Below are 27,237 nucleotides of genomic sequence, written 5' to 3' on the forward strand. Positions count from 1 at the left end.
AGAAAACAAATATTTGTTATTTATGGAGTGGTTTTAGTCTATTCCTCTCTGGGAGTTTATCCTTCAAACCAATTCTTTTTGAAAATGCTAACATAATTTATTCAGCCATGAGAGAAATATGCTGTGCTTTCTGTTCAGCTGCTCTGAATGCACAAAATGTTTGCTTCCCTGTAACTTTCACAGTGGCCAGAGAACATGATAAACAAGGATAAAGACTAAAGCTGGAAAGCTGAGTATCACGGGGACCACAGGGATCTACGCTACATCCTCGTTTACTTAACACCTCCATTAATTCCCTGCAAGGGGAATAAACTGTTTTAATGAAATCTGTAGATGATTCTAAACTGACAGAACTTGTAAAAACCAATGAGAACAAAAAGAATACAAAGAAATTAGCAGAAACTAGAACCACAGACAGAAAGCAACAAATTCAATTTCCATTTGAATGTGCCAGAAAAACGTTAGGAACATGAAAGGGGAAGAAATCTTTCTGGACCATGAGAAGCAGTCCCCTGCTATTGAATTGTTGCATATATCCCACTTCATAAATGTTACCCAGCATCTTGTTATGCCAGCGGTCTGTCCCAGGCTGTTCCAGCTTCTTATACATCATAATCTTTTCTCCTGCTCAGCTGACAGTCAATAAGAGGGACGTGGAAAAAGATTCTCCAGTGTGGTGGATAGACAGAAAATTAGATACGTTTTTGTAGAAAGATATGAAGGCAAAGGAACTCAATGCAAATTTAAACTCGAAATTAATATTCCATGCAGTTCTGTCTTTATAAATCATTGTCACTGTTTAATCTAGCATATTAATATGAGAACCTGGAAAATTGGAAAATTGGAAAATGTTCGGAGGAGAGCTACATGTATGAGAAAAGGTGATTTAAAAAACACTTCAGACGCTCTTCACTCAGTATGAAAGCAAGAGGGTGCCAACACAGGTAGAAGCAGGTATTTTGGTAATGCCAATGGATTTCAGGCCACATAACCCTGGACTGAAAGAATGAACAGTCAGAGTCATAAGAAGTCTGCACACACAAAAGCAGCTATAATAAATACTACTACTGAGATAGCATTCAAGAGTTTAAATACACCAAAATTAAAATTGTGAGTTCAATCGCAACTTAGCTTCCTGATTATATGTGTATAACCTATCATACACACTACAGTAATTTTAACTGCATGTTCCTTTCTTTTATTCCAATTCTCTGTAAACGTTTTGCTTGCTGACAAAAAAACCCATATTTTGACGTTTTTCATTTCTGGGAAGAAAAACTAAGAACAAATTTCAGTTGATCAGAAACACATTTAAGAATTACTCTTGGTTTTTGGTTAGGCAGCTGACCTAAGAACTTAATTACTCATAAAGCTCCAGGGAAGGCGTCCAGTCAATCCACCTGCCCAAATAAGTGCCTTTAGTTTGACACAATGTAGTTTTCTGCGTGGTGGTGGTGGTGAGGGGGTTGCTTTCCCTTCCCTAAGTGCGAGGAGAGCTTAGATTTCCTCGAGGAAAATTGAATGCACAACTTCCTGCTGTATTTTTACCCCTGAGGAGAAATCTTTTCCACCTCTTTTTCATCCATAACCGAGAGACATCTGTGCAACTCTAATAAGTAATACATATTTAATTGGCAAAGGCAAAAACAGACAGTTCCCAAAAGTTTTAAAATCTGAGATACCTATGCAAGAGCAACCTCAGGTCATGATCCAAGTACTGCTTTTTCAGGTTGCAAAAAACACCATTTTTGCAATTCCTTACTGACCAGAACAGAGTCTATAAACATCCAGTGTTTGCCTTTTATGAAAATACAGAATCTCAGGACATACAATGTCTTAAAGTCAATAGATAACAACATAATAAAAACAAAAATAATACATAAGATTTTCTCTTATGCGTGAAAGAGAAACATATGACAGCTTCAGTTACTCTGCAGTATCATGAACTGGTATACAAGGGGATGAATATTTATGTGGGTGAGTGGTTTCCTGCTTTTTAAGTATGTATGATTTTTGAATGAGTTATACAGCCCACAAAAAATAATGAAAAAAGCAACCTCCTAAGAAAGGTTATAAGCCAAAAATCCTCACAGCTAGGAAAAATGTGTATTACAACTTCAAGGCAGATCTGCTGGTGAGATCTTCAAGTGAGCAGACCAAAAATACCAGAGCTTTATTGGATCCCACCCACAGAAAATAACCTTTGAAGACAGACAAGTCTGGACGCGCTGGGGGACCCTGGTGACAGGAAGGGGCCTGACTGCAAGGCCTGGCCTCGCCTGGCAGCGAGGGCCCGCCCAGCGTCCCCGTCACGGCTGGAAAACACCGGGGCCGCAAAAACCGATCTGCCCAGCCACATCACCAGGGACACCCCCTTCCTGTCTGTCAGCGGGGCAGCTGGCAGGAGTGAGCCCCCTGCGCACTCGCCCCTCCGCCTGACTTACCTGAGGGAGGCGCCGTCGCGCCGTCGCAAGATGGCGGCTGGGGTGAGGGGAGGCGCTGTCGCACCATCACAAGATGGCGGCCGGGGAGCTGTTTGGGCCAGGCCTCACCAGCCGGCCCCATCCCAACGCCCCTCTAAGGGGAGCGGGGCTGTTACGGGTTTTTTTGAAAGTCTGCCTCATATTGTAACAGGGAGTTGTATTATATTTCTTTTTTTTTTCTTTCCCAAAAAGCTTTGCAGAACTTTCAGCACAAGCATTTTTGTCAGCTCTACAGCTATCTTTTTTTGAAAACAAATAAACCTTTGATTTATTTAATACTAACCTAAACCTGTGTTGCGGCCAAAAACTGTGTCAACCTTCAGTGGATTTATCCGTACTATACTCCCAGACACAATCTCTTCTGACTAAATATTAACGTATTAAATAATACAGAGCCATCAAGCCACTTGGAAAGCAAACAAACGGAAAGGGGTGACGAGGCTGTACGGAGACAAGAGCACGTTAAATAAATAAAAAGGGAAGTCTCTGGGAGGAGAACTGGATGTCGCAAGAGCAGTTGGAAAAGAAGAGAAAACCAGTGCAGTGCAGAGGTAAGTCACGGGCAGAAACGGGCCACGTACACAGCTGGGCTGAGGGTATCGGCTGCGTCGGCTGCCACCCTGCCCGTCGCCGCCGAGCTGAAATACCACCCCCGGCAAGGAGTACTTCCTTTTCTCACCCGCTTGCCAGGGTAATTTTCTGCTTTTGGCGGGAGGGGAGTCAGATTATGTGATCAGGTTAAGGGCCGCAGATAGGGTAAAGTCAGCTGGGCGGGTAGGGGGAGAAGGGACCGTGTCACGTTTCTTTCAGAGAGCCGTTAATTCAGCCCGCGTCGTCTTTTGGAAGCCGGCGTTCACGCCTCAATCCTCTTCCCGGCAGCGCCACCGTAACTCTCCCACGCCTGCCCCGCGGAGGGGCAGGATTTGCCCCAAAGGTTGTGTGCTTGGCTTTAAAAAAATTCAAGAGTCTGTATCCTGCAGGTTTGCTTGGGTTTGTGTGGTGCTTTTTGGTTTTTGGTTTTGTTTTGGTTTTTTTTTTTTTTTGGTTGTTACCATAAGTTGCTGCAAATAGCAATACACCGCTGTTAATTTTAAAGATTTTGGAATTATTGCTTACCACTTCTTTTACACATTAATGTAGTACTTACTGGGCAGAGCTGGTTCAGCATATTTAAATCCCAGTTTCACACCTGAAACCAGAGCTTACCTTATAGCTGGATGCATGCGCTGGGCTCCGAAGGGGCGTCCTCTGCTGTCAGCCTCTACAAACCCCGGCACTCTGCCTGGACTAGCTCTACTTAAGGCACTCCCAAACAAGTCTCCGCTAAAAAGAGGCACAACTCATACGTACTATGACAAAAAACCCTATGCAATCCAGTAGAGGACAGTCCTAGTTTGATGGGAGCACAAATCAGGGTAAGAGAAGGGTCCACTCCAGTTCGGCTGGTTGCTTTGAGCAGAGATGATGCCGGTGGGTAAAGGCTGGGAAATACGCAAAATCCTCACTGCTGGGCAAGAAAAAGGTGATTTTAGCTATTTTTTCAGGACTTATGTCAAATATTTTGCAATTCACCCAGTTTGATGGGTGATCTGAAACGCTGCTTTGGTGTTCTCAGTCAGGCTGGGAATATAAAAATATGGTAGAATAAGGATGACCATATATTTTTCTAATTATGAATTTGTTCAATTTTGTTCAAACTGCAGAAGTTATTCTGAAGTAATGGTTGTCACCTGACAGCAGTTCCTCCCTTCCAAGCAGACAGTTGTTTGCATAAAGCTTCGCTTCCTGCTTGTCAATTTGTAAGTATTGAATCAGAATTTAAAGCAGCTCTGTTCCTAGTTGGATTAGTTACAATTAGGAAACATGCTCAGCTGAAATGGAAAACAATTCTTTCAGGCTTTTGTAGAATGTAGCCGCTTTTTAAACTTTTGTTTTTTAATAGCCCTATTTTTATAAAAGCTAGAAGCTTGTCGATTCTGAAGTTAAACTTTTTTCTGATTTTTTCTCAGCAGACAAACCTTTGTGTTTCTTTACCAATTTCTGTTACAATTAAGTTATTAATAAGCTTGCAATACAAAGAGCTGCATGATTGCATCAAAGCGCTTCACAAAAAGAGATTTCTGCTCACAACTAAGAAATGGATGGTTTTATAATGAAAAATAAACATGCACATTTCAAATGCAACTATCGAAACATGTAGTTACTGAGTATCATCTCCTAATAATCCAGTGAAACACAGCCAGATCCTGGGTATTTCTCTGTCCAAAGGGCAGGCTGACCCTTTCTGAGGCTACTCCAGAGTACACACCTTTGAAATGACAGGTCTCAGTTTCTACCTGAGATAGGACTCCATGACCCTCCTCCGGGACTCTCCTCCTTGGTGTCTCTGGATTATTTTTGTCTAGTTTTCAGCTGTGATACCTTGCAGTCTCCGTGGACATGGCATTTGCAGAAGTTTCCCTTGAAAAGGCTGTAAATAGCAGTTGGAACGTAGGGGCACAGAAACAGCATTTGAAAATAAAAAGTGTGGGTATCGGCACAAACCTGTGAGACAAAGATTTTACACTAGCGAGATCTATATGCAAACTACCTTACCTGCGCTTGCCATTTCACTCTGTTCTTTATGCAGACGTGATTTGGTATTTATGCCCTTGATGCGGGAAGTGATGGACCGCTGGCTGCAGGCTCAGCGCTGGATCTTGCAGAATCCCAAGCTGGTAAATCCGTACAGATCAAACCACTGCCTGCTCAGATCAGATCTAGACGCAGTATAAGCACATTAACTTAAGAATTACATCTGAACTAATAATCCCCAAGTCTCAACAGGGCTCCAGAGCTGTAACATCTCTGCACCGTGTCTGGACTCAACCCAGATTACACCTGACAGCTCAGTGGTTCTGCTTTCAGTTGCCATGCGCTTTTCAGGCTGTGGTTAGGACAGATGGAGCCTGTGCCCCACGCTAGCCCTCACTGATGTTGAATTTTTGGTTTCTCTGAGCTCAATAAAACTGCCTCCTCTACTTTAGAGTGAGGACTTGTAATGGTCTAACATTGATTCTAGCTTTAAAATCAGAAAGAATAATCCATTTTAACCTGCTTTATAGCCAACTTGTAATTTCCCAGTTTCTGCTCAGTTATTCTTTGCCTTTTTTTTGTATCCTCTTGCCCGTATATCTCCTTTAACAACTCTTTTAAACTAAATGAGGAGCAAATAACCCATCAAAAGGAATATACGCATAGAAGCAGGCATCATGGTTGTAAAAATAAAACAGATATTCCCCAGTCTGTCATCATCCAAATTTATGGTTGTCATCTTGATGCTTTTCCATTGATGGAATTAATCCATATTTATGACAGTATGAGTAAGAGCCCTCATCTTTTAAGGAGCCAGGGGTGATTTTTCCACGGGCAAGATGTCTTTCTCACAGAGGGAAACCGATACAAATGTCAGCAGTGACAGAAAGACATAAACAACCCATGTAACAGAACGCATAGCTGACTTTAAAACAGCTTCATATTGGCCTCTTAAGGCAATTACATTCCCTGTTGGTGCTGGTATGTGCAGAACGTGCCCACTCTGGTCTACAGGACAGGCAGTACTTCATAGGTTGAAGCTCAGCTGGGTTTTGGGAGCCCAAAATGGCTGTTTAACACAATGAGGAAATGCACTTATGCTTATTGTACTACTTGTACTGCTGGAAGTGACACTTTACAATGTATATTTTTCTTCTGGCACTTCTGTTTCATGCTGCACAATTTTATTTTCTCACAGACCACTGAAAGATACAAAGTGTTCATTTCAGATGCTGGGTTAGTTCAATAACATTGGTCAAAGGATTTTCAGTTAAACTTAGTTTTTGGCAGCAAATTAGCTCAGGCACAAGTTCCCTCTAGAAAACAGTTGGCATCTAATTTAATACAAACCAGTGACACTCAGGCTTCAGCATCCGGGGAGCATTTTTTGATATCTAATTGAGTTTCATAGAGCTGCAAAGATTTTGATACGACACAGTTTTCCTCATTATGTTGCTATTGCATCGCTGTGATTCAGTGCCTTGAAACATTTAATACAGGACAAAGATGTGGCAAGACAGCGTTTGTCCTCTTTTTTCTCACCCCCTTGGAGCTAACTGTATCCTCTGTGCTTCTGAATATTGACTCCGTTGCTGCTCGGAAACCAGGGGCTATTAACCTCGCGTGTTTTGTCAGGACACTTTCCTATGCCTCGTACATTGCTGTCACATGTCATGAGAAAAATTCTTAGAGGATGTGGTATATTTTATTTCGGTGCACCACCATTTCTCAGTAGTAATTCAGAGAATATTGCCTATTTTATCTGGGATTATGTATCCTTCTATCAGATGAATGTAGCCTGCAAGTGTGCTGTGATTTACGGAAAATTGTGTTCATAACAGGTAATCTTTCCAGAGTAAAATAGATTAAAACTTGCCCTCAGTTATACCAAAACCTTTTCAGATTGTCTCTGTGGTCCTCAATGCCACTCAAAGTACAATTTAGGATAATTTGGGGCATGATCCTTGGTATAACTCAATATCTTTGTGCTGATCTCAAGTTTGCTATTTGCAAATGCTCATTACTATAAGATACACCTCAGGTAACAGAAAATTACCATTTAAATTACTTCCAGTCCTTGCTTCCCTCCCCCATCCCTGCCCGCTTAGGCTCTTTTCTATGACATTTTCATACAAGGAAGTATATGAAACTTAAATACATTTTGTTACAATTTTTATGTTAACTGATTTTATACAATATGGCCATAAGAATAGAAATAAGCAAATAAACTTAATTCCACTCTCACTCATACATTTTTAGAAGAGCTGGTAAGGACATTCTTACTGAAGAGTCAAGTCTGCCTTCATTTACACCTGAGCAATGCAGTGCTTTGGGAGGGAAACATGGAATTTTAAAAAGTATACAATAGTTATCACATAGCTGTAATCAAAGGCAAAACTATCCTAGATAATCTTAGCAAGGATGTGCAAATCAGCAAAGAAATAATGCCTCAGTCTTACGATTTTGCACTTTGGAAAGGCAGGTAAACAGAGCACTTTTATTATGGATACTACTAAAACACAAAAAACAAAGAAGGTAGCGATTGTGGGTTTTTTCACAAGTGTTATGACTGTGCTTTAGATGAGGAGTTTTGGCAATTGTTCTGTTTGCTTATGGGACAAAAGAACTCTTGTGGGCCAGGATTTTGTCTGTTTACTATTAATGTTTAAATTGACTTTAGTGATTAAAAAGAGGCCAGATATGGTAATTAATTAAAAATATGGGATAGATTACAGAATCACAGAATGGTTGAGGTCAGAAGGGACCTCCGGAGATCATCTAGTCCAACCCCCCTGCTCAAGCAGGGTCCTCTAGAGCATATTTCCCAGGATTGTGTCCAGGCGGGTTTTGAATATCTCCGGGGAAGGAGACTCCACAACCTCTCTGGGCACCTGTTCCAGTGCTCTGTCACCCTCGCAGTAAAGAAGTTTTTCCTCAAAACTTTTGGCCCGTACAGGGATCGAACCCATGACCTTGGTGTTATTAGCACCACGCTCTAACCAACTGAGCTAACTGGCCCCACAAGATATTAATTCGTATTGATATAAATCTACTGGTATTCTGCCAGCTTAATATCACATGCACCATTATAGTCACACTGCAACAATCTGGGGAATTAGTATGATAGCAAAGAGGTTGCGTCCTAAGTAGAGGAACCAGCAATGCATAGTTGGTGGTTCTGCAGAATTTCTGTCCTTTTTCTTCCGTACTCCGTCATCTTCCCCACCTGCCTGGCAAGGTAATCGTAGCGCACCCTGTGCCTTATTTGCAGCCGCTCTCTGACTTGCAGGTGCCTCAGACTGGATCAGGAGCTGGGCTATAACTGTGAAAAGGGACATGGATGTTGCATTTTCCTTCCTACCAGCCTCTGAAACATCAAATTTGGAATCCTTTGCCCTGTGTCAGATCTGGCTGGTGATGGCCAAGAGTTCAAAACTAAGATGAGCAGGCGGACAATACAATTTCATAGGCCTTGTTTCCTCAGGGAACCAGGCAGGAAACCCAGACAGTAGCATAAAGTTCAACTGAAATAAAATAAGCTATGCAATCTGTATGTGAAAGCTGATTCAGTAGAGACTCACTTTAAACAGCAGGTCTGCGGCTGTTTTTTCAAGCTTTTGGAAGCAAAAACTATGCTTATTTAAACCTACACAGATTAGCATATCATTTATAGGTTCAGACTTCTGTTTTTCTAAATTACTGGTAGCTGCTTTTTAATCTGTGGTGTTTTAGGCAGAGATTTAACAGATGGTTAGGATTTCATGTAAGCTGTCATGGCTGGCTGCTGCGTTAAAAACAACCCAAAACTTGAAAGAAACACATCTAGATTAGAAAAAAAATCAAATACTAAGTAAAATAATCTCAACTCATGCCTGTTCTGCTTGGTTTACTGAAAAGCATAAAAATAACGGGAATGCAGGGCCATTGATCCCGAAGCCACATGCCTGGCTACCTGATTCATGGCGACTATATTGTCTAGAAACTGAGCTTCCAGCTCCTATGCCCCTGTCCCTTCCGCTTCTGGCATATAGGACATAACTAATACGATAAGAGAGATATTCAGAGGCAGGAATAGAATAAATATCCTCCTTTTAGTAGAGACTTACAGGTACTATGCTTGGTCTAGAGGAAAGACAGTGCCAATGGCGTTGCTTTTAGTTCATTCCTGCTAAGCATTACATTCCAGAATGATATGTTTAAGACGGCTTTGCAATCTAGAATAGTTTCAAGTACAATATTCTTCACTAAAATACACTTTTCTGTAACAACAAAAAAAGAAAACAAATTCTCTTGCTAGCCCTTAGCATTATTTAAAAAAAATATGGTATTATTGTGGGCCTCATACGCTATTTTAACACAAAGATCTAAAACAGCTGACTGCTAACTTCCAACTCTTTGATTCGGACTCCTGGTAGGTAGATGAAGTTGTATATTGACCAGAACATTAGAGAAAATTGAATTTAGATTCAATTCCAGCTCCCCACCATAAGAAACAATTACATTCTCTACTCTCTATAGATATTTGGAGTTTGAGATGACTGTTTATTCTGGGAGGATCTGTGATCACACGGAAGCCAAAGAAAATTTTTTTGGCTGAAATTGGACTATTATCAGTGCTTAGTGGCCGAAAGGCTGAAAAGCTGTGGAGTCACATTGTATCTTGTCAGCTAAACTGCTGCATGCTGGTATTCAAAATAAATGGCCTAAAACTCAACATGTTTCCAAACCATACTCATAATCTGGTAGAAATAGTATGTACTGGGATGAATCATTTATTCTTTTAACAAATCTGATAGCTATTATGTAGTGAACTGGCTGATTTATTTCTTTAAACATTTTGCCAATAATCTCTTCTGAAGCTTCTATATTCTAGTAGAGAAGAGAAGCACTTTAAGCACACACTTCTATTTTGGTGGAATAGACTATTTCCTATAGAGCACACTAAAATGGACTTTCTGAACATTGTCTTTAAAAATGAAAAAAACCTCCACATACTATGGATATGGTAGCAGGGATCTGAAAAAGCTTACCACAGTTCAGATGCCGAAAGAGGATGTACACTCCTTTTCCCTTTTGCATCTTCTAAATGGCTAAGCAGTTTTTAACACGAAAAGGAATATTAGGTAAGTACTCAATGTTGCTTAAGCAATCTTAAGATGCAGTTCAGCAGCTGAACTCCAGGAAGCATGCCAGAATCCTATAACAAGATAACGTTGCACAAACCACCAGAAAATACTCTATGGATCACTTGTTTTAGATGATATATCAAAAACAGTATGCTCTCTGAAAACACAGGCTGATTTTCATGCTTTCACACTGTAGCAACTGTCTCTGCCTCTTTTCTTATTACAGTGGTAATAAAAAAGTATCTTGGCTGCAGACTGAGATGACAGTTTTTATTATAGCTCCATTGTACCCTTACTGCAAAGTCCCCAATATGTTACGCTTTCAATTTTTTTCTCTGTAGGGGGATTTTGCAGTTCTATTAATAATCTTTTAGAGACGTTAAGGACTCAAAGCCAAAGGAAACATAACCATTGTTATTGCAGGAAAGATTTACATAAGAACAGCTTAATGGGTTTTAAACATGAGATTAAACACTTTTTAACAGAAAGGTGATGATATCCCAGGTTAGTGGAGTCATCCTTAAGAAATGCCTTGCTACTGCACACAGTATAATTTCAGTATTAATGTCCTTGTCAGACTGCTTAAAAATACTTTGCTTAAAAAAAAGAAAAAGAAGCAAAAGAGGTACTCAGTATGGACACTTGTCTGAAGTAGTCTTGTTACCTGCTTTATGTTCTGGAATCTGGTGTCATCCAAATACCAGTGACAATCATCGGGCCTATGAAGTCATTTTTGATTAGAGTCTCCTTGCTTCCTGTAGCCTCCAAGAAAAGTAACTACCAAAGATTTATGCTGTTACTGCACAAATTGCAACTGATTTAAGCATTTGCAAAAGTTAAGCAAAATAGAGCATCCATGTCCTTGACTGTCCAAGTGGTGCGCATCTGTGGGGTCTAGTGGATTGACTCTGGTTTCTGGATTTCCCACTAACATTTCCCTGAACAGAAAGAGCAAACATTATTTTCCTCTCACATTCAACTCAGATACGGTTTTCTAGCTGTATATGACTGCCAAGACAGATTAGTTTAAAAAAAGGGGGGGGGGGAATCAGGGGTGACCTTGAAAAACTTCTGGAGACAGAATCAGATTCACGATGCAGCCAACGTTCATTCTAGTGGACGGGCAGACAAGAATACATCTCTACCTAGGAATCCGGTTGGGAGTTTAATTGGCAGCCTATGTCCAAATGCGCAGTTGGTATGCTTCTTGGTGTAGCTGTACTGTTGGTATCTAGCTGTTAGCTCGATGAAGCTAAGGAAAGTACATTCTTGCTTAAAAGCTTTTCACCTGATAAAGTTCAGCAAGAATAGCTCAGGGGGGAGCCCAGGGCTCAAATGTTATTACTTCTGAGACATTTTTACTCCACAGGATCTGAGAAAATAAAAGGCTTTTTTCCATAGGAGGAACTGATTAGACACACTGGAAGGGAAGGAAGGAAGGAAAAGAATCACTTTCTTCATGAGTAGTTTGCAAATATGTAAAAATCCCAAATTCCCCAAATAAAATGGATCTGAAAAATAACTGATAGCAACAAATGTGCACAACACAAATGTCAAGTCCTACCTCGGAGAGGGATCTTGGTGTTCTAGTCCACAGCCAGGTACAACTTAGTCTTCATAAAATTAGTCTCCGAGTGTTTTCGCGTGTCACACAGTTATTGGGATGGTGGAACGTTAACGAGCTCTGGAACACCGAGAATTTATTCTCATGTTCATCAAGGGCCCAGGGTTCAGCAAACCAGAGCAAAAGGTTCTGTCAAATGAAAATGGTCACCCGTAAACTCAACGCATATGGCTCCTTGAAAATGATACACTGCTATAGAGTGGCATGCTACATAGCTGTGCTATATTGCTGGAGGGCTTTTCAGTGCATTTGCAACAGCTGAATTCCAATTACTTTTACAGCTATGATAAAACGTGGAAGACCTTTAGAAGAATAAAGGAAAATTCAATAGTAGAAATACAACAAAGCTAAAGCCAGAAGGGTTTTTCCTCTGCCCACTAGTTCCTCCTCCATTTTTATATCTGAGCACCCGAGTTTCAACATTTATCTCATTTAAGTTGCTATACTTAAGACAGAATCAGTACTTCCTGCATAGCCGTCTCCTCTTGTGTTGCAGGGAGGTGAAAATGCTGTTGTTTTGTTGCAGGTAAAGAAAGCAGAAGTGACCAATACGTGTATACTACAAAGTCAGTGATGCTGATTACTATTCCTCAGATGCCCCTCTTTCTCATTTGGTGTGTAAAAACAGAGCTTTAAAGCTCTAACACTTCATTTGTAAATTATATTACAAGAATAATAAATCACAAGAATAGTTAAACTGGCATTCAGCTGTCATCTTAGGGAAGCTGAATATTAGAAAGTAATTAATACTGATTTATTTTCAAAGAATAATGACATACTTTTCCTCATATAGAGAATTCAATATATATTGCCTTCAATATATATGTAGCCCTCTTGAACTGAAACTACTAATCTAGTTCATAAAGGGTACATATACTATGAAATCAGATGTGTATACTTAGGCCAAAAAAGAAGTTAAATTGAGCAATAATTATCAAGTAGAAAAAGAACCCAAGCATTTAGAGAAATATCAGGATCTCATAGAGCTTTTCAAGGTTTTTGGTTTTTTTTTTTGGATGGGACTGAGATTCAAGAAAATAACAAGTTCTGTTCACCCAAATAGGCTTACCTTCCCCTCCTGCCTGTTTAATAGCAGGCTCAAAGAAATTTATTCATTAATTTTCTCACTTGGCCATACATTAGTGCTGCCCAAGGTGGTTTTCATATTCCTGATTGCTATCACTGCTCTTCCATTTAGTTTGTTTTATGTACACACCTATGTGCACAGAGTCAAAGCCAGGGTACTGGAAGGCATGAACATTTTCATGTTTGCCTTTCCTTTAGCCAGGCTTATTTTTACTTTTACATCTGCCCTAAATGAAGGATGGTGGCAAACTGATCCACTTGAACAAGGCCACTGCAAAGCAACACAGACCTCAGGAGAGTCAGCCGGCACCTGCCTACCGTCCAGCACCCAGCTCTTTACATCATGTACGAGATGTGCCCTTTACAAACAGACCTAGCTTCAGCAGGACAGTAGGCTGCTGTGGCATTAGTAAGGGCAATGTTTCACCAGCTTAGCCAAAAGTTATGGTACTAGGTACACCGGAAGGACAGTTTAATGCAAAAGTCTGCTTTCTGAAAGCAGGACCAACTCACCGGGCAGGATATTCTGCTCAATTTCTTCTCACTCTAAAAGGTGGAATTGTTTGGTTAAAAAGTGAATTTTTCTGAAATATCTCCCCACTCAGAAAATACATAGATAAATCCCCCAGCTGCCCAGCCACTTTTCTCAGAGGATAATGAAAAAAAATTGAAGCCGAGTCTTCCCATATCTTGGACCAAAGCATAAAAGTCTTACATTTTCATAGCAAGAAATAATCTCTGCCTGGTGGTTACGGGAAAGTAGTCTTAAGGAAAGTGCCTTCATTTTCAGGAAAATGGGTATCTGCAAGGCATACCTTCCATTAGTATATCGTAGGCGTGCCTGCACTGCCCAGCCTTGGCAAAGAGTCTGGATAAAAGCACCTTTTAAGAGAAAAATGTGAGTGTAAATTGCATGTGTGTGAACTGAACACACAAAACTGGTCATGTTAAAGAGAAAGACAACCATCAACTGGATTAAACAGTAATGAGGGGATCGAGAGCCTTCTCATACAAAGGAGTCAATTTGAAAAGACACGTAAAAGAAAAATGAAGTTTCATAACCCATACTGCCTAAGACAGTGTGTGTATGTGCGTGTAGGGGGTGAGGTTTGTGTGTATGTGAGTGTAAGTGATGTGAACATCTTGGGATTTCTTACAAAAAGGTGTTTAGAAATTTGGTTGTTTATTAACAGTTTGTGTCTCATGTTACGGTTTATCTGTTCTGTTGTTGATACTGACCCTGAATGTATAGCTCGTTGATGATCAATTATGTGTCGGTAATAATTAAATAAATGAGCAGGAAGTAAATAGATAAATGTTGATCCTGATGAGGTTTAAATTGTGTGAAATAGGCGTTTTTTCTCTGTGACAGTATATGTACGTGGAGTTCATACAGTGCCACCCCATACATAAGACATGCCCATGACAGGAGTATTTCTATTAGATTGCATCTCATTGAGTATTCTGGCTTCTGTGCTCCCACTCTGAAACATTCATCTTCCACATCCTGAACAAGGAGCCCTGCGCCCATCCATTAAGATATATATTATTTCGTAGACTAAACCAGAGAGGTTTCCTTTTGTGTCTATTGAAGACCTGAGCTACCACAGACGTCATTTTTAATAATGTCCTAATATTTATCGTTCTGAAATACTGTTAAATAATTTGCATTTGACTAGAGCTTTTTATTTTTTTTTTTCTATCATATGATGTATTTATAGGTTTCCCTAAGGTTCTTGGATTCCAGTACGTGAGACAGATAGAAAAACATGCCCTGGACAGAGACTGGATTTGAATTTAGAGGCACAGAAATCTTCTGTATATGGGATATGAGATCTCTTAAGTGCTACTTCAGACATACAGCCTTGCTGTATGCATAATTACTAGCTAGCAGAAAGTTACACTTTCTGGCAGGGAATCAGCTGATATTTATTTCTCTAATTTGAAAAGGCATGAAACCATGATGCTTGGAAACCTATTCAGTCTACGATTTCAGTCCAGATATTGTAGGAGTTGTGTTAGAGCCACGTTTAGTTAAGGGCAGAATATTCCTCAATGTAGAGGCCCTCTGCTTTTTCATTTCTTTTTTTTTTCCTTCTTTCATACTTTAATAGTATTAGCACACTCTGTGCACCATCACCCATAACATGTCTGCAGGAGACGGAATGAGTATTACAGATGTGCTCATAGTGGTACCAGTATCATATGAGGTAGGTACTCCAAAGTATCCTTCCTTACCAAGAACGAGAAAGGAAAACGAGCACACTTGCAGCAGACTTGCACCAGACGCTCTGTCTCCATTTCTCAGAAGCTCCAAAGGAACATTTCTTTTATGAAGATGTAACGCCGTCTGTTTTAATGAAAGAGCTAAGAAGCAGTACTGATGCTTGGATACCTATTCAGCTGCCACTGTTTTCTCCTGTGCTTTTTGAAGGCCCAGAGGAGACCTATGGACATAATTTAGAAATTCAGGCTGTAGGGGTCTGTGGAAAAAAATTTAGAGATCCTCTAAGAAGCATTAGACTGATTTAGCAGACACGGTTCTTTCTAGCAGATCCTAAGGCGATCAGTAAAATAGGGCTCTGCTCCCATAGCTATACATTGGTATATAATAGCATAGACTTCCAGGCAGCAGAACAGTAGTCAAGGGGAAAAAAAATTATTAAAGGCCGCTCAAGTAAATACGTCCCTGTGTTTGCTTTAAAGGCTGTTACAGTACTTTCATGACATTGGCATTTTTATAGTGAAAGAAAAAGTTTCTTTCTGTGTTCAGAAAACAATTTCTTCATATTTATCACATTTGCTACTTACGCCCCTTTTAAAGTGGTACTTTAAAAAGTGCCTCCCTCTGAGTGGTTTGCATATTTCATTAGCTCACTTACTACTTTCCTTTAAAGAGCATCTTTATCAGAGAAATAGCTGTGATGCATTCAAAGGAGTAACAGTCCAAGAATTCAGTGCCACTGAGACTTTTAATTTTAACTGGTACTAAGCATATTCTGTCTCCAGATGAATACAATTTATATACAAGCTTTCTCTGAGAAGCACTTCCTTCTGGAACTGCAGCTCCATGAAGGCTCAGGAAGCACCCTTAACATCGTTTGTAGATTGAATATTACATTGGAGATGGACAAAAAATTCTTCTTATTTTATCTAAAGGAAAAGCATCTTTTCTGTACTGTGCAGCACTATTGATCCATTAATGTTGCCTGATGAATAGTCCTTAGTGAGGTATGTAACGTGCAATACTTGATACCAATACTTATTGTCATTTCATTCTTCAGCAAGATATTTACCAAAATGAATTGCCCTTGGCAGGATGGCAATGAAGATAAATGTCACAACTTCATCCAAAGCTAAAAAAAAAGCATCTAAACATGCAAGCTCTGTGCCTGCAATCACTGTAGTTCTAAGTATTATCTATACATTTCAAACATTAGGATTGTGTTTTTGCAACTTCATCTACCCCAGCATAAAATATATTTGAATAAATAAACACGTATATAAATAGATGAAATATCAATGCGACAAAAACTAGTATGCTATCCTCACTGAGGGCAGCTTTTAATAAGGAAGGATATAATTCAAAACTGTTGAGCAAATAAACTTATTTCATTTTCAAAAGAAAATTAAAGAGAAAATGGATAAATGCAGAAAAGAAGCTCAGGTCTGATAAATACCAAAACAAAAATAATAGAGAGGAACTTATGTGGGTAAAGATGGCCACTTACATTAGCTGGTCCTGACGACCTATGTGCCTGAGAACTAAATGAGACTTCAGCAGGATAAAATACTTTCAACTTAGTTATTCCAGAGAATTAAAGGAGATTGCAGATCTCCAAACAGGATTTCCAGTCCTCAATAGGTAAAATTTCAAAACTGATGACAGACAAAATAAGTCCCTCTGGTAAGCTGATTATTTCTACCAGGGCAAACACACTCCAGGAGAGCAGCAGGTGCTGGCCATGGTCCTTTTCCTGGTAGGCTTCCTTTCACATCTATGTCATAAATATACTTTTATCAAAGACATGGCTCCAGAGGGTACAAGAACAGAATATACTACCCCTGAAATTCATGCATTTGAAAACTCCTTGTGTTCTTTATGTATGTGCCTGGAGCTCCAGTCTTTCTGTCCTTCGAGACATCGTTAAACTGCTTTTCCTGTTACAATCAAAATTAAAATATCGTCCCTCAGGGATTACACTGATGCCCATTTCATACTAATGGGGCCCTGAAAGGTTTTGCAGACATCTTTTCGCTTAGAAATGTTCACACTTAATTTACATAGTCTGAGTAAACACAACTCTCTGTGGCTCTGCATCATCAATAGGAGCTCAAATAAAGAAAAATATGATAATTTCTAGGATAGGTTCTAGAAAGTCTTATTAAATATTAATGCAGGCAAGTGGAGATGATCAGCTAATAATATCTATTTGAATCTGATGTGTATGAGACACTGTGAAGTAGATGTCATCTAAAAGCTAAACTCTTTAAAACAACTTTATGGTTTCTGTTAGACAATGGGTTGTAGCAAATGTAAGAGGGGTATACCAGAACACTTTACAAAAGAGATATAACCATAAAGGATTTTTTTCTGCTATGTCTTACAAAACTCCTGGTAAGAGCGAGTTCATCTGCTACTATTACTGTTCATGTTCACTGAATCCGGCAGTAAATTACTAACTCATTTTTACACATGACCATTAAACATTGGCCAAAACTTATTTCAGTGATTTTTGTGAATAAAGAGAATTTATGAAAATTTGCATGTCTTACATTAAAGTAAGATTCATCTTACATAACTTCAGCTAACTTAAAGTGCATTGTCCAATTTAAATCCGCTTTCCATCTGCTCATGCTTCATGCCAATAGGAGGAGATATATATCCAAAACATAATTCTAATTCTCACATAGTACATCTTAAATGATCACAAAGAAATATCACATGTTCTCAGCCCTTTTCCCACTCACGTTTAACTGTGATTCTCCAAGAAATCATCCATCCTGATTCTACTTTAATACAGGAGCTATGCTGCAACTGGCTAAATTGTCATTAATTAGTCAGTTTGCTGTTGACTATGATAAATAATTGTGAAGAGTGAAGGTTTTATTTTCATTTAAGTAAATCTGGCAATAGAAAGTAGAATTAAAGTGAGAATAAATGTTTTTTACAGCCAGATCCCTGGAATATCCAGATTAAGTGAAAGCAAAAACCAGGTGCCGAGTAATTTAATTTTTTCTGCTCTTGGTTTTGATTTTGTCCACACAAACAATCATCTACTTTCATATGCATATGGACTGAGTACAAACAAATTAAAAACAAATTCAGATAAGGCATTTAAAGGGGTTCAGTGCTTGCCTGCATGACAGACTTGGTCTCAAATCTGCATTCCGCAGAACAGGCAATACTCTATGTCTGCAAATTTTCACATTTGTGTAGGCTTTTCTACAGTGCTTTGATTATAACGTTTACTTCTTTTATAAATTATAACAACCACAGGTTTTCTGCTTGAGTCACCCTGCTGTATCAGGTAGTTGGGTTGGTCATATTCATGCGCATCATAATAAACACCACACGGCTGCCTGAAATCCAGACGAGTAAGTGGGAAGTGTACCCTTCAGGTTTATTCTTGGGATCTCATCCACCTTCTACCAGGTTGCCTGCTCCTAATTGATTAGTGTGTTCGTAATACTCAGATTCCAACTCTCATCTCCTGATTGACAGCTTCTCTCCCAGCCATAGGAAGGTCATCTAGACCAATCTCCTCCTCATGAACAACTGTGCATAAATCTTTCCTGCCAGATTACTGTTTAATCTGTTCTTCTCAACCTCGAAAGCACTGAGACCTATTCCAGTGCCTTTCTGTCCTAAGAAACTTTCTTCTCTTACCCAGCCTGATCATGTCTTGATGCAATTTAGCAATGACTTCTTGGCCTATTCAGTTCGCCCAGATGGCTGCTTCCACTACTCAGACTGAACTGAGTATCTTTACAAAATACATGGGTAAAGATTTCTGAGGAACGGTAGGCAGGAAAGAAGAGGAGTTGAAGCATCTTACAAATACTTGAAATGCAGTTACAGAAATAGCAGAGCTAAACTCTTTGCAGCAGTGGTGGACAATACAACAAGAGGTGATGGTGTCATCTTGCAAGCTGAGAGGACATACAGAAACAGCAGGTTGGACATACCGAAACATTTCTTCCCTAGGAGGGTGGTGCGGCAGTGGACCAGGTTACCCAGAAAGGGTGTAGATGCTCTATCATTGGAGATCATCAAGATAAAGCTTTAGCTGATCTGACCTACTGTTGGCAATACTCTCACCTCAAAAAGGAGCCCGGAACAGATGATGTCCAGAAGTCCCTTCTTACCAGCATTTTTATCTTTCTATGGATTCCCTATGAACACAGTTATGCAGGTTTTCACAACCTCTCCACTTCCAGCAAAAGTTTGAAAGTTTGAATGCAGTTATACACATTTTATCTTTTATTATTTATCAACTCACGTTTTAGGAGGCCTCACTTCCAGGAACCAAACATTCAGCTTGAAATTTCCTTTTACTCTTCTCCCTGCCGCAATTGAGTAGTTTCTCAGTTACAGGTCTTAAAATATGTTTTCAGTTCAAGTATGACTGCGCCTATCCCAAACAAATGGAATTTTCTTCTTTTTTTTCTTTTTACATTACAAAGATCTCACTTTCGCCACTCTGCATTTTCACATTCTTGGTTTGTATGCTCTTCTCTGCATACAATGAGAAAAAAATAGAGTAATTTTAAATCTTAATTAGAACTTTATTTTAATGTGAGCGAAGACTATCTCCATTGTCACAAAGGTTGCCTAAATTTTGCTGAGGGTGGAAACATTTGGGAAAAGGTTAGTTATAGAGTGGTGATTCCATTCAGTGACACCAAAACATCACCTGGTTAGTTTAAGTGGAACAAAATCATAACCAGGTATGTGGAAACACTTCTCATCCATTCCCAAGATATTCTAAATTGACTTTGTTCTTAGAAAGGTCTGTTTAAATTGCCTGCAGCAAAGCCACTGCCTTTAGTTAGATTTTCCAAACAAATATCAAGTATTTACTTCTCCTTTTTTATAAGATAAATTCAGTACAAGCTAGATTAAACTAAGACCGTTAACACAAGACCAACACACAATGCCTGCTTCTCAAAGAAAAGGACAATACATACAATCAACAGGCAACAAATCTTCAACAGATGAATTAAGTTTGTTTTATAAGGTCACAGATGACATTTGTAGTTTGGAAATAGAGGAATGAACAAAAAAAAAGCCAGTTGACAATGTGAAAGCAGATGGCCTTATTGGGGGGGGGGGGGAAGGAAACATTGTTCTAGGAATGACAGATGAAAACCAGTTTTAAAACAAAACGTATTGCCTTATATCAGCAGTAGCACCACAAACTGTGACACAGACACACACAAGTATTTTATATTTACAAAATTGTAACAAATAGAAATGATATACTGATTTGCCCAGCTTCAACTTTTAAAAGCCTTTTCTGTATGAAAAATATCTTATCTTGTTATACAGTTATTACTCAGTTATTACTGATGAGTTCCCCCATAGAGAATAATTCCTGCGCAGGAATCTCCCAAAACCTGTCTATAGTGAAAGCAGAAGTAAAAGATTAAAATAATTTTGTCAGTAGAGCTTCTTCTAAGGGCTTCTATTTTCTTTGATTATCTTTTGGCACTACAGACTCTTTGCCAGACTTCCTGCTGCTATTTTAGAAACAGGATTTCTTAACTTTTATATCTCTTGCAATTATTTTGGTTTGTCTTGCTGTAGGTTTTTTTTTTTTTTAATATGTTTAACCGTAAAAAGTTTACAGTGCTTTCCATTTTCTTCATGAGACTTCAGCTTTCTGAAAGATACCTTCTTGCTTTCAACAGTCTGTGCTACCCTGCTGCCTAGAGCCACGCTGGCTTCCTTTTGCCCTTTCTCCAGTCTTCCTTGCTGAGCACAATGTATTTGCCCTGTGCTTCCAATACGGTGTCTTTAAACAGTCAGCATGCCGTGTGCCATGACTTAACTCTCGCAGTGATTACTTCCAGTTTCTTCCTTGCAGGAGTTCTTATTTTTATGTATTTCCTTTTTTGAAGGTGAGTACAAGTGTGTGTGTGTGTGCGCGTGTGTGTGGGAGGGGAAGGATGTTGAATCTAGAGAGGCTCTTCAGCTAAAATATTTTGAACCAGGCCCTCCGCTATGCAAAAGTCTAGATCCTGCTTTTCCTCTCATGAGATCTGCAGCTATCTAACCTATGAAAACTAATAATTTAGTCTCAGTGAGCCGCCAAGAAAACTTGTGGTTTTTACTGTACCTTATTTGAATGTCACTCTGTTCAGTTTAATTTTTTTATAGATCTGTTTTGTCCTTCACTCATTCCTATAGCTTCACCCAAGTAGGTGTGTAATCTCAAACTACATGTTCTTCTGCACCTACTGTCTTTTCCCCACTCATTCGTTAGACTCACATGTGACCTTAGTTTAAACGTCATCCCTTCTTTATAGAGTCCAGCATCCTCAAAGTCGCCTCGGTTCCTGTTGAAGCTGAACCTTTTCCTTACACCGTTTTTGCAGTTACACATCAAAATGTTTCCTCCTAGGTGCTCCGTAACTCAGGAAAGGTCACTGCAGAGATCCAGGTCTGCTGCGCCAATGCTGTCGAACCACTGCTTTAGACACTTAGTTAGAGAAATCACTCATAAACTAACAAAAGGACAATGGTACTTAAAATCAGCCACGATAAACTGACCTTTCCCCCCCAGCCACTCCGTAATTCAGAGCATGTTATGGAAGAGATAGGGGTTTACAATCTTCTTTCCTGCCATCCTAAATTTTGCCTCCAGAAGCTCTTGCCTCTGGTTCTTCTGCCATGGGCTCCTGGAGGTCCCCCAGCAACAGGCTGCTTCTGCAGGGCTCACCGGCAAATTACCTCAACCCCTGAGGAGACATCCTACCTCGCACTTGCAATCAGCGGGCTTGTTCCCACATAGCTGTCTCCGGATGAGCTTTGGTGTACCTTCAGTGGCAAACGTTCAGATGTTGCAGCAGGAACACGGCTGGCCTGCCACCCTCCCCAGGCAATGCCCTCCTGCACCAGAACCAGGATGGGTTTTGTGCATAGGCTTTATTTCCAATATCATTGGAGAGCTTCGTTATGGACCTTGTGTGTATCTTCCTCAGAGACAAAATTCTGTCCCTCGCGGTTACATGCCCTGTGAGACTCACAGCAACCGTTCGAACTGGGAGAGAAACACTTTAATAGCAACATGGTCATTATGGTCTTCTCCAGATTTTCACAGTTGTACTCATCTATCTTTTCCCTCCGTTTTACAAAATAAGTATTTCCACGCATGTCTATTTTTCTCATGAACTGAAAGAAACTGCGGACAGTCTTCATGCTTAAAGAAATACAAGTGCTGAAAGCATGTCTCGTGGACACGTCCAGAATTGTGTTAATTGTGTGTTTTTTCTTTCTGCACGCTTGACCATTTCAAGCATACTGGTTGCTTCAGATACACTTTAAAATGCTAAATAACGGAACAGTGTGCTATGCTAGAGCCACCTCTGCAGACATTCTCTATATACATCACCCTTATAACCCTGCAAAAGGACCCTGATGCTTAAAATTAGTCGTCATAACCTTTGCCCTTAGTCAAAAAGTTCTGCTGGTCTTGTCAGAGTGCTTTAACCTAAGATTATGGGAAAAATATGGTGGTTCTCTGGGCGTGGTGACAACAATGTACAAACTTAGTGTAGTCTCCTCTGGTTTTAAACTTTATGAAAAATATTTCAGTGCTAATTATTTGCCAACAGTTTCTCAAATCCCAGTAGAGTTTTACTTTCCTATGTTGCAGTGTTATCTCAGCAGAGTATCTGCATAATAGACAGACATCAGCTGAATCTAAATCACAACACTTTGCTGCATTAAATCTACAAAAATTAAGGAATGTGGATTTACCCTCGTGCCACTGACAGAAGGCTCCGATATCGTGCGTCTGCTGCAATTTCCATTCTCCAGTGCATAAACACTCAGCGGATGCAGAGCTGTAACCAGCAGCATGGGGATGACGAGAAGCATGATTTGCAGCGTCCTCTTACAACTATATTTACGTCTCTTAAATTAGGCTTGCGTGCTTTTGTATGTTTATTATTTTTCCATCATGCACATAGCAAAAAACCTCTCCTGGCACCAGGTCACTACCAATCATATCTGTTGCGTTTTTCTGAAGAAAATTGTGTGCTTAATTTCAGGTGTTTTTTGTACAATACAAATACCACACAGAAGCTGATCTAGACCTGGGCTAGCATAGCAGAAAACTGTTTGCAGGTAGTAATGCATTATTTCACTAGATTTTTATCGGGTTATTTCCAAATATTAGATGAACGCACTTCTGTGAACAAACATAAGAGCTTTTCCAAATATCATTATTAGATAATCCTGGAAGTGCTCAACTTATCATTCTGGAATTTTCTTCCTGTTTCTATAAGGTTGTCCCCTCATAAAACAACTATGAACATTAGTCTGAATTTGAAAGAGTAAGTTCCTCAGTTTTAAAACGCAGGTTACCCAAAGAGGGAGCATGCAAAACCATGCAAGTTGTGTGACCCAATACACGATTCTAATGACATAAAAATGAGAAGTCATAGTGACAAGACCTAGCCAACCCTAACCTAAAACGTGTGGGAACAAACCACGGCCATCATCCTTTAGCATATACAAGGATTTAATTATCCATAGCATGAATGCGAAAATAAAATAAAAAATAAAAACAAAAAATAAAATAAAATAAAATAAAATGGATATGATCCCAGGTATCCCAGGTTTTGCTGAAATGGGAGGGGTGAGAGGGGGGAAAACATTAATTATTTCATTAGGTAACTTCCCGACAAAGCCATTTATGGCTTCAGAAGCACAAGCAAAGGCAGAGCTCAGGTATTTCTCCAAAAAATACAGTAACATGAGCATCTTGTAGTAACAGGGCGTAGGGCACTTACTCAGCAGGGCTGTCACTTCATTCGTCAGTAGGCAACGGCACGCACACCCGCACACAGACACGCACAAGTTAGTACATTAGAGCAGGGCAATACTTATTTAAAACATCTACCCATTACGAGGCTAACGCACTGATAAAAAGAGGTTTGGATGTGCCATTGTTTGTTGAAAGAACATGCCTCTGTTAGTGTGCACTTATTTAACAGGTTCCATAGGGCAGCGGAAATAAAGCAAAACCTATTCAGCTTTATAAACCAGCCACACATGGCTGGTGTGAAAGATGAATACTTTCAGTGAACCTGGAATCACATGCTTTACCTTTCTCTTAAAATTACACACAGGCTAATGGACTAAGAACAAAGGAAAATATATATTTTTATTCAAAACAGCTCTAGCATCGAAATGTGCAATGACTTGATAACAAAACACTCCAGTAGATGGACAACAATGACTGTTCTTCACTGTTAGCTGTAAATGCCTGTAATGAACAATCTCTTATCCTGCAGGTTCTCATCGGTTGTGATCACACAGTATTATCTTTACGGTTTTGCTACAACGACGACGACGACAACAGCGAAACCCAACCCAAACACAAAACCCTAACACAAAACATAACCCAAAGAACAGTTCCTGAATAAAGTGAGCCAGCTGATAAAAGGTTTGTGTGTAATCTGGGAAACCGCCACTGTTAGACTACATTCTTTTCATCCTTAAATCTCCAAATCTTCACTTGCTAGAACCTACTGAAAGTAAAAAACCTATTCCATTATATATTTAGATTTCTTCATGTGGCTATTAAAATAAACTATGTTCTGAAATTAAGAGTTAAAATACCTCCTCTAGTTTTCCATACATATTTGCCTGTATAAATATACTTCATCATTTTACAAATTACAATATTTATATTAAAGCTTTCGGTCTGCAAATCATTACAGCTTAACATGAACAAACAATTTCTGTGTTTTGGTTCTGTCTTTAAATTATTTTTGGAGATAATGAAAACCAGCCAAAATGAGTGACTGCAAATAATATAAACAACACATTTATTTAGAAAAATAAACTGAAAATGCTGTTTGTCTGTTACATTTCTCCATGAAGTATAGATAAATGGCTAGAAAAATTCTATGTCAAATACATATTACAAATGACTTCTTTTCTTTAACAGTTACAAGGAGGATAATGTCAATGTTCAAATAGGAACATTTGAGATGTATAATTCAATAGTTTAAATTTCTTGGCTGCTAATATGATAAAAAATGGATGCTATTAAAAAAATATTATATTCCCTTTTTAAATCCACCTTATCATGTTGATGCTTTTTCATATATATACATATATATCTATACAGATGTATGTATATGTATATATATACATTTAAACCTAAGAAAGAACCATAATCCTTTCAGTGGACAGATCCCCACTGTGAAAGAGAGAGCAATTCTTGTCTTCAGTTCTAACTGCTTAATTCCTTTCGGAGCCCCTGCAAAATATCGCTTGTTGTGGCCAAAAGTCTCCCGGGGCCATCTGTGCAAATGGTGGCGCACATCATTACCCTGAATGGAAGTGACAGTGCAAATACTAGAAGTGCATTGAGACGCAATCTGTAACAGCTGAACTTCTTCAAATCTGGGTGGAGGACAGGAGACGGCATCCTTTGGAGCAATTTAACATCACCGGTGTCCTGTTCCTGTATGGCTTTGAATATATACAAGGGATGACAGAGGTCTTCTTTCCCCACAGACAGCAACATTCCTCCGTTACAGTAAATGCATTCGTTTCCTGCTATCCCCTAAGTGCTTCATTTTTCCTTTTGGCTACATATTGAAATATTTTTTGGATGCTGGCTGGACCCCATGAAAAACTCACTGTCTGTTACTCCGGTTGCTCAGTGCCGAACCCGAGGGCCAGGCTAGGAGAGAGCAGTTTCTGTAAGAGGGCAAGACATTTAGTCCCTTCGATTCTCTGTTCTGACTGAACAGGATTTAAGGCTGTGGCTTTTGCCAGGACTCAGCTCATAGCTGTCAGGTCTGAGACGGACGATTCAGTGCCGATTCCACTCGTGATCGCTTGTGCTCCAATGCCAAGGGCTTCTCCGTGCTCCAAGGAGGGTCAGGTTCCTGGCTGCTTTCAGATCTGGCCTGCAAGAAGTCACAATGACGAATCTGATACGCAAGAAATTAACTGATGTGCCTCCAGATATAGATATTCCTTCAAGCCTGAAGGTGCTGTTGAACAGAAAAGAAAACAAGGACAAAACTATAAAAATGGTACTTTAAATAGACAAAGTCAATTGCAGACAAACCAGATTTTTGCACAATAATCCCTTTTTCATTTAAATAAGAGTTCCGATAGTTGCAGAAGTTTAAAACCTTAACTTTTGTAGTTGTACTTCATTAATGATACAGGCCTTAGTTCTCTGCTGGGGCAAATGGGTTTAACTTCACTGTTTTCCTTCAAATCACATCAGATTATATCACCTGAGGAACTGATCATTAATACCTTATGCCTCAGAGTAATGAGGGTCTTGGAATGGATGAGTTGATGCATGGTTACCCTCATGAACCTACCTAATGCAACGATTTGGCTTAGCAATCTGCCTTAGCTTGTAAGGTGAAACAGGAGTTCCTGAGATCTTTACTGACAAAGAGCAAAACGCTAAGCATTTGAGAAAGTTTCTAAAAATTCAAGTCTAATTTATCCTGGAAACCTGGATTCTAATCCCCATCTTCAAAGTAAATAATGAATTTCAGCAGGAGTTTCTCACCTGACAGATGTGTTTCCTAATCACTGTAACACTATATTACATTTGACTTGGGTCTTCCACACTCCCTCCTGTGAAACCGTTTTCATCTGTAGAACACTCTGAAATAGTCCTTGAGACAGCAAGAGAGAGTAATGCTCCAACCCAGTGCCGAGGTTCACTGGCTCACTGAATTTACTCACTCTATTTACTAGACAAAATAAAACAGCATCAAGAGGAGAAGCCTTGGGATAGTTACCTTACGGTAGCTATGGCGCTAACGTCGGTTAAATAACGTAATTCACATCTCCTGAGAAAAAAACTTCCTCTTTCAGTGTAGGTGATTTATACACAGAGCTACCTACTGCAAGGGGGAAGATAATTACTTCTTTGCCTTCAGTTTTATGAATCTAGCCCTTCATATGCATTTTTTCTTATTTCATATTGACTGGAATGCTTCATTTTGATAAAAATAGTAAAGGAGAAGGGCAGCATTTCACTTTGATACCAAAAAAATAGGATCGGAAGCTGGTATGCTGGGAACCTTCTTTTATTTTTTCCCCACAACTAACATAAAATATCAA

The 27,237-nt window shown here is 39.5% G+C and overlaps 1 protein-coding gene, 1 long non-coding RNA gene and 1 other non-coding gene across 7 annotated transcripts in view; 1 reads left to right on the forward strand and 2 right to left on the reverse strand.

Annotated features, from left to right (window-relative positions):
• Window positions 1–3,088: 3,088 nt before the first annotated feature.
• Window positions 3,089–24,498, forward strand: LOC138064763 (uncharacterized). The gene is made up of 4 exons (XR_011138019.1): window positions 3,089–3,174; window positions 4,187–4,282; window positions 5,113–5,200; window positions 24,420–24,498. It is a non-coding gene; the product is annotated as an uncharacterized lncRNA (long non-coding RNA).
• On the reverse strand, window positions 8,002–8,075 carry TRNAI-AAU (transfer RNA isoleucine (anticodon AAU)). Its single transcript has one exon. It is a non-coding gene; the product is annotated as a tRNA-Ile (tRNA).
• The window catches only part of LOC104150540 (protein Largen), a 157,808-nt gene continuing 154,740 nt past the window's right edge, over window positions 24,170–27,237 (reverse strand). For 3 of the 5 annotated variants that reach the window (XM_068928653.1, XM_068928652.1, XM_068928650.1), the window contains one exon: window positions 24,170–26,138. The gene's annotated coding sequence lies outside the window, so the exon portion shown is untranslated. The remainder of the gene's footprint in view (window positions 26,139–27,237) is intronic. The other 2 variants (XM_068928651.1, XM_068928649.1) reach the window with 2 other exon arrangements.

The sequence above is a fragment of the Struthio camelus genome, chromosome Z (genome assembly GCF_040807025.1).
Source record: "Struthio camelus isolate bStrCam1 chromosome Z, bStrCam1.hap1, whole genome shotgun sequence".
Classification (NCBI taxonomy): domain Eukaryota; kingdom Metazoa; phylum Chordata; class Aves; order Struthioniformes; family Struthionidae; genus Struthio; species Struthio camelus.